This window comes from Mustela nigripes, chromosome 9 (genome assembly GCF_022355385.1).
Source record: "Mustela nigripes isolate SB6536 chromosome 9, MUSNIG.SB6536, whole genome shotgun sequence".
In the NCBI taxonomy this organism is placed as follows: Eukaryota; Metazoa; Chordata; class Mammalia; order Carnivora; family Mustelidae; genus Mustela; species Mustela nigripes.
The window spans coordinates 83,550,142-83,557,928 of record NC_081565.1 but is presented as its reverse complement, the minus strand read 5'-3'; positions in this window follow the sequence as shown (position 1 = coordinate 83,557,928).

The following is a 7,787-nucleotide window of genomic DNA, read 5'->3' as shown; positions in this document are numbered from 1 at the left end:
CTTCAAGAGAGTGTACCATATGCTGTAGCAGACGTGGGCAAAGTACAACCAGCCCAGCTGGATTTCCTAGCCGGTTAGTTTATCTGGCCAGACAACAGCATCCAGCTCAAGAAAGGGTCACACGTCGCTTTGTATCCTACTGATCCGGCAGGCTAACTCTGGCAGCAGGAAGGCGGTGACGAGGGAGAGAAAAGGCTGACCCGGGATGGGCCAACATCTATGACGGGGCTGAGTCACCCCCAGTTCCCACCCTTGCTTCTCTCATCACCAGCCCCCATGCCCAGGGCCTGGTACGGAAGGAGAGAGCAGATGGCCAGGTCGCTGTTTCCCCAGGTAAAATCGTAACCTGACCACAAATTGCAGGGGGAAATCATGGGAGGCTGGCTCCCCTGCTTCCTGCATTCTGATCCAGGATCCTCTAGGCACAAAGTGCTTATGTCTATTCAGAAATGATGCTGGTTGGTTCTAAGATACACACTGGTAGGCAAGGGTCTCATGAATGTGGGGGCACTTCTAGCCTGTATAAGCAACAAGTTTCTATCATGAGGCTTAGGGTACAGGGTCTAAGTCACCTTGATTTGGCTTGTCCCTTACCTCAGTCAGTGCTCAAGTCTCACGCATACCTGCTGGGAGCGGCACACAAGTCAAGTTAGTAAGAATAAAACTGAAGCCTTTCCACGCTGCCCAGAAGGGTTCATATGGTGTGGTCCTTTATTCCCGAAGGAACTTAAAGGAAAACCTTCAGAAGGCTCAGGATATCTGAGTCCTACAGCTCAAGGACAGGCATATCCTCACGTTCCTTGATACAGAACCCATTTCGGTGGTCTCAGGCTTGACTCTCACATGGGACAGTGCACCCATCAAAGGCAAACTCCTACCTCTGCAAAGATGCAGGATATTTGGGAGATGCTTCTGACGGCAGTTCGGCGCCCTTGCTACCACTGAAAATCTAGCTGATGTCGCAACCTTGTTCCCCAGAAACACCAGCCAGCCTGCTGCTCTGAGGTTTCCTTGTTGTCCCAGGAGGCTGGCCACTGTTGAATGACCAACATGCTGAGCCCCGTTTACCCAGTTCAAAGCAGTGGGCTGAAAGCCTCAATCTTGGGAGAGGGCAATCTCAGGTCAGGCCACCAGCCCCTCCCTTGGCTTTGTGGCACAGGTTCCCACTGTGTTTCCATGTTATATGGACACTGTCACCTTGTGCAACAATGAGGGAGCCACCAGAGGGTCTGATGGGAGGGAATGCCAGCTCAGGAAGTCTTCTGTAAGTACAGCATATCCCTCATGAGCTTCCATGGAAAGTCGTACCTGAACTTTTCTTCTATGGAGAGACAGACGAGATGGGGAAGGAAGATCCGGCCTTTGTTGCAAAGATAGTGACCAAGGTTCCTGCATAAATGGGATGTCCAGTTCCTAAGTCCAGTGCGACTGAACTCAGGGCTGTAGACTCACAGAAGGCCCACCTAACACATGCTACCCATTCAACACTTCCTTACTGAAGCCTGGGGACTCAAGCTGGAGACTGTCTGTGGTTCTGCTCCCATGGGCCACTGAAAGGGTAGCCACAGAAAGCAACAGTATGGCCTGAAGCTGGCCTTCCACAGACTCATAAAGAGAACCCTAAAATAAGGCTGATGGGAAATAAATATCAATGTGTCACTCTGCTCCCCAACATATCAACAAATCTATGTCAGAAGCAAGAACAGACATGCCCTCCCATCCCATGTCACCCAGAGCATGGATGCTGATTTGCTGGAAATATGCATGTGTGAGTTTTAAACACAACATCACCTATCAAGTCAGGGCATGCATGAGACCCAATAGCAAATATTTTTTGTATTACTGAATAAAAAGTGATAGCATCCTACTTAAACTCTGCCATACTTACACATAATTCTAATTCAGACTCAAAGGGCATGTGTAGTATTTAGTACAATCACGCAGAAAACAGAAAACCTACGGGCCATCTTTACTTTGGCCAATAAGCTATTAGTTAATTTTGAAGAAGTCCAACAGGTATATAATAATCTTTTTTCCAAAGTAGAGTAAGATGAAGCATTGTTACCATTTACTGTTAAATAATGTAAGGCCATCATACTTTTTCAGAGTGAGTATGAAGATCTGAGGGACAACCTAATACCTTAACAATTGCTAGAATTTTTCTTCTATAATCTGAAATCAATCAATCAATCATTCAACAGCTATTTCTTAAGGCTGACACATAGATGAAAGATGGAGGAGATAATGCAATCTCGATATTCCACAGCAAAGTAACCATACTCTCAGAGCAATCCAAGGGACGGTAGGGGTCATCGCTCTAATCTGACTGTTAAGTGGGGAGACAGGCTTACAGAGGTTTAGCCCTTGTCCAAGGCTCCAACAGTGAAGTTTCTTTACAACATATTCTGTTACTCATCATAGTTTTAATGAGAAAACCAGACTCCCTTACAAGATATGTTATCAAAGATAGAGTAAATACTCTAAGATAGGACTCTAATCACATTATCTCTTTCATATCCTCCCCCAAATACCCTTCTTTTAGAGAGGAATGCCTACTCTTTGATCCAAAAGGAATAGGACATTTTTTTCTTTAAAACTTTCAGTGGAAAGTCACTGTTGATAGTCAACACTAATCTTTATCAATTCACCAATGGATAAATAAATATTTTGCTGTACTGAAATACATAAGGATATAAAGTAGCACCAACTGTAAGTATTCTGGGGATGGAATACCAATACTGTTGAGTACTCTTTATGTTCCAGATACCTGCTAAGAGCTTTGAAAAGTATGTGATTTATCTTAATTACAATAATCTTGTAATTAGGTACTTTTTTTTTTAATAGATGAAGACACTGGGATCCAAAGAGGGGAAGAAAGCTGCCTAATGTTACATCATTACTATGTGGTAGAGAGATGCTTTAATATTAGGCTACCCTGTCTTGACCTCTTTGTTGACCTGTATGTAAAACACATATGCCGAAGGATATATGTTCAAGAGATCATACATAGTAAGTGATGGGCCCTAGACATAATAAGTGACAGGAGAATTCAGAGAAGAAATCACTGCAAATATTCCTTGAGTGAATCAGTGATGAATCCTGCCAGGTTAGAGTGCTTGGCTACCATGTTCCATTGAGAAAGTAGAGGAACCAAGTCTTAAGGAATGGGTAGGTTTCGATCAGCAAACATGGCAGGGAAAAACACTTCTACTTTGGGGACATGGATCCTAGCAGAGAAAGCATAGTAAAGAATCATGTGTAGATTGTCTTGGCTAGAAAGGAAGGTCGCCTTTGGGAAGTCATGAAATGAAGCTAGAAAGGAAGCCAAGGTTCGGACTCTAAAATAAATTCAGTGTCGAGGTAAAGGGTTTGGGTGTGATGCTTTGGATAAGAGCAGACTGTAAAAAGTTCCTTGAAGCTAGATTAGGGAACCAGAGAAAGGAGAGTATTTCAGATTTTCCTATGACAGTCCAGCCATGAGGTAGCAATGGTAGTGATACAATGAAAACAGACTTAAAAGGAATTTATGGGGTAAAATAAGCACTGTTCTAAGGGGATAAGGGATTGATTGCAAACCCATGTAGATATCATTCCCTTTAGGGACCTGCTATAATAAAGAAGATTCATCTGTTGACTACTCAGTTATTGAATGCCTACTAGGTTGAATGTCTACTACTTGATGCTACAGCCCTACTCTGTGCTGCTAAGGGATTTACATTCTAATGGATGCTCTGGGGACTGTGGCTTAGGCTGATAGGAAAGGGCAGACTCATGATGGGGATTGCTTTCGTTAGAAGACAGTGAGTGGGAGGGGAGATTAAGGCAACCCAATGTAGAACAACAGTAAAGACTAATGTCTTAGTGGGGAGACCAGCGTTAGAAGGAGAAATTAGCAAGCCCTACAGAAGTAACCAGGTATCAGATCATTTCCAAATTATAAACTACTGCCTTTGCATTCCCCATGAACACACCCCTTCAGCCTTTTTATCCTTCAACCTATACCATGCCCTGAATCCACGGTTCTTTAGTGCTCTTTTGGTGTCACTAAAATTTTGCCTATCAAGGAAACAAGATTTGAATAATTTTATTCGTTTGCAACACAGGAAGATATCTGACTATGTCTGATTGCTTTGGGAGTGCTATGAAATATTTTTATTCCATGAAATTCTTTAGGGCAGTGCTTCTCACAACTTAATGTGCACACAAATCACCTGAGAATCATGTGAAAATGCAGCTTCTGATTCTGTATATCTGGGATGAAGCCAGAAATGCTGCGTTTCTAAGCTCCCAGGTACTACTGCTCCCGGTGGTCCTCAGAGTTAACTCTGAAGCCTTGGTATCATGATGTTATTATATCTCACACTGCCCTCTGTCAATGAGGATACTGAAAACAACTGTTTGTATCCTGGAGGTGTGAAACTATTAAGACAAAGACAATAAAAAGAGGAAATTAAACTATGAGAAAAAAAAGGCATGTACAAATTTTGTTATGTAGACAAGAGTATGGATCAATGACCAAAGAGAAGGGCATTATTATGGGGAAAGACCTCCAGACTGGGTGGTCCAAGGAAATTTCACAGAAAGGGCTGCTTTTGAATGGGTCAGGATTATAGTAGGCAAAGAAAGAGAGAAAAAGAATTGGGGTCATAAAATAACATCAGTGGAATATTATTTTGATTATTGTAGATTTGTAACACATTTTGACATGGATGGGTCCTCTCATTTACCTCTCAATTTTTTTGTTTGTTGTTTTGTTTTGATTTTATGGAACGATAGATCGTCATTAAGTTTCAAGAAAAATATACTGATACTGTTTTGGATTTCATCAAGTTTAAGGACTATTTGATAAGGCATTGACATTTCTTTAATATTGTCTTCCTGTTGCTATGTTTCTCCATTTATTACAGTCTTTATGCTCCTCAATAAATTTTCCAGTTTTCTGGGAACAGTATCTATTTTTAAGGTAGATTTTTTTTCTTAGGTATTATATGTATGTTTTAGTTACTCTTATTAATGATTTGGTAACTTTTACTTTGGAAACATTCTCTTTAGTTAAGAACTATCTTTTCTTTTCTAATAAAATTATAGTTTATTTCCTTATTAAATTTCTAATCAGTTATTGCAGATACATAGGAAAAACTTCTGAATTTGTATACATAATAGGCATGTTCTTTTCACATATAAGTTTATTAACTTTATTCTTTTCAAATGAGTCTTCTGAGTTTTTCACATAAATAATAACATCTCAAAATCACGATAATAATGTTATCATTTGTACTCCATTTATCTTTTGTACCTTATTGCATAAGCCAGGACTTCAAAAATGTTTAATTAGAATGTCTAATTATGTGAATACCTTTGTTTTCTATTTTGTGTTGTCTTTTGTGATTTTTATATCCAGATCAATATTACTGAGTCATTCTTATTTATCTTCTTTATCAAAACAAATTTAATATTTGTGTTTAATTTTAATTAACAATAATAATCCCAGATTACCATTAGTCCTTAAGGACTCAGCCTTTCAAGTCTTGAGTTCTAGTTTTGCTTCCTTTCTTGAATTTTTCAAAACAAACACCTGAGTGGCATTTTAATTTTAGTCTTCAGATTGCTGAGATTTTTACACACATAGAAAAAATGGTTTAGGTTCAAACTATTGGGTTACAATTTCTTCTTATAAAAAATATCTTTAAACAGTCGCTCTTTACATAGTTTTAGGTTAAGCCTGAGTTTGTTTTGTGTGAGATAATAATTTTCTCCCCAGACTGAATGTCAGAGAAATTCGTTGCCAGTTCTCTCTGGTCTCAAACCAAAAGATGTCCAGAAAGGGACACATTAGCTCAGCTGTGGTTAGAACCTCAGGCCTTGGGCACTTCTACGAAGCTGGGGGTGGTGACACATTGCATTATCCAGGCAGCTCCTGCTTTTCCAATGCATGTTTGAATGGAGGCACGTTTCTAGAAACAGATGGGGAGTTGAAAGTCTGCCTGGTGGTGGGCAAGATAAACAGAAAAGACACAATCGGAGCTGTGCCTTGAGATGTGATGAGTTTGCCAGGCCATGCAATGGTAGATGGGAACAATTCAATCAAAGAACCAGCATGCAGCCAAAGCACAGAGGTGGAAGAGTGGGCAATTTCACAAAGGAAAACCACGGGGTGCGTGAAGGGGATAGCCGGAGCCGGCAGGTAAGATGGGGCCAGTTGGAGCAACACCCAAAGAAAAATGGGTGCTATTCTGAAGGTAATTGCCATTCAAACCAATGAGGGGTCATCAAAGTAAGAAAGCTCGGACTTCCTATGCTGACTCCTGTTCAGACTTACTCTTCTGGTGGTCAGCATGGGATCTGAGGGTGGGCCACTTGGGAGCCTAGGGAGGCCTAGAGGAAGATCTGCAATTGGAAATGCAAACAGATCGGGGACAAATGAAACACATGTTTGGGGGTTTGAACAGACAAGCATGTAAGGGAAGGAGAGGCAGAGAGAGAGATGGAGGAGCCAGGAGGACTGTTGTTTTTTTTTTTTTTTCCAGAGTGTACAGAAGCCATTCTGGAAAGAGCTATAAACAGGGGTCTGGAGGTTGGGAGAATGTTCTGAGATGGTGAAATAGAACTGGGCATGTGTAAGTGGGAGGCAGTGCAGTTACTCAGAGAGAGATGACGAAATGTAGAGCAAGAGCTAAAAGTTGAGGCCAAACACCATGAAGAGACTGGATGGGTCAAGGACTGAAATACGCTCTCGGATTTGCAAATGCAGAAGTGAGTCGCCTCAGCTTGAGGAGTTCCCATTCAGTTGTGGAATAGAAACGAAGTAAATAGAAACAGTGGTTACGAGAGAAATTAGGAAGGAGCCTGTGTGATCTTCTAGAAGCTGGAGGTAAAGGGAAAAGAGAAGTATGAGGTAGTTGAGGTAGAGGCTAAGAATTTTTGTTTAATTGATGTTTAAGGTTGAAACTGAGGAAGCAAGTCCCCAAATTAAGTTTGGTTTATCCTAGATCTTCAAGTTATTTCTGGTTTCAGTTCCTTGACTGAGCCACAGGATCTGCCTACCTTTTTGCTAATTTATCGTTTCTTCCATTATCTTCCAAATATTATTTTTTTCTCCAGAAGACTGTTCAATTGTATTTTATTACCTTCCATCTTAATGATCTTACTTGATAGAGAAAACCATAATTTCGCTGAAATCAGCAATCTAGAAGTAGAAGGCATCTTGGATCATTTTCTCTAAACTACTCTGCCCAACTGTAATCCCCTTTTAGCATCCTTGACATATATCTAGTGAAAATAAATTGCTACTTCAGAAGGAAGCCAATCAGTTAGGTTAGACATACCATACTTAACAGCATGTCCGTGTTAGCTCAGCTGGGATGTATTTAGCGTAATATTAGATGACTCCAATTCAAAATTGTTTACACAAAGATGAAAACAGAGTATTGCATCTAGTAAGTGTTGCAGTAGGCAAGTTTCACAGTTTGCAAAGTCAGTGTTTCAACATAATGTCAAAGACTCAGGATTTTTCTTTCTTTTCACTGGACTATATTCAGTGTATTGGCTTAGTGCTCCTCATTGTCACAAGATGGCTGCCATTCTCCCGAGCATCACATGCAATCACCAGACATCTGGCAGAAGGAACAGGGCATATCCTGCTTGACTGTTTTTTATTAGTGAGGGGACCCTTTCCAAAAGCCTTCAGAAGATTTCCACCTTAGTGTTGCACACTGACAATGAGTGTGGGCAACAAGATACACCACCTGGGGTAGTATTCTAGTTCTACTTACACACTTCCTTGAACA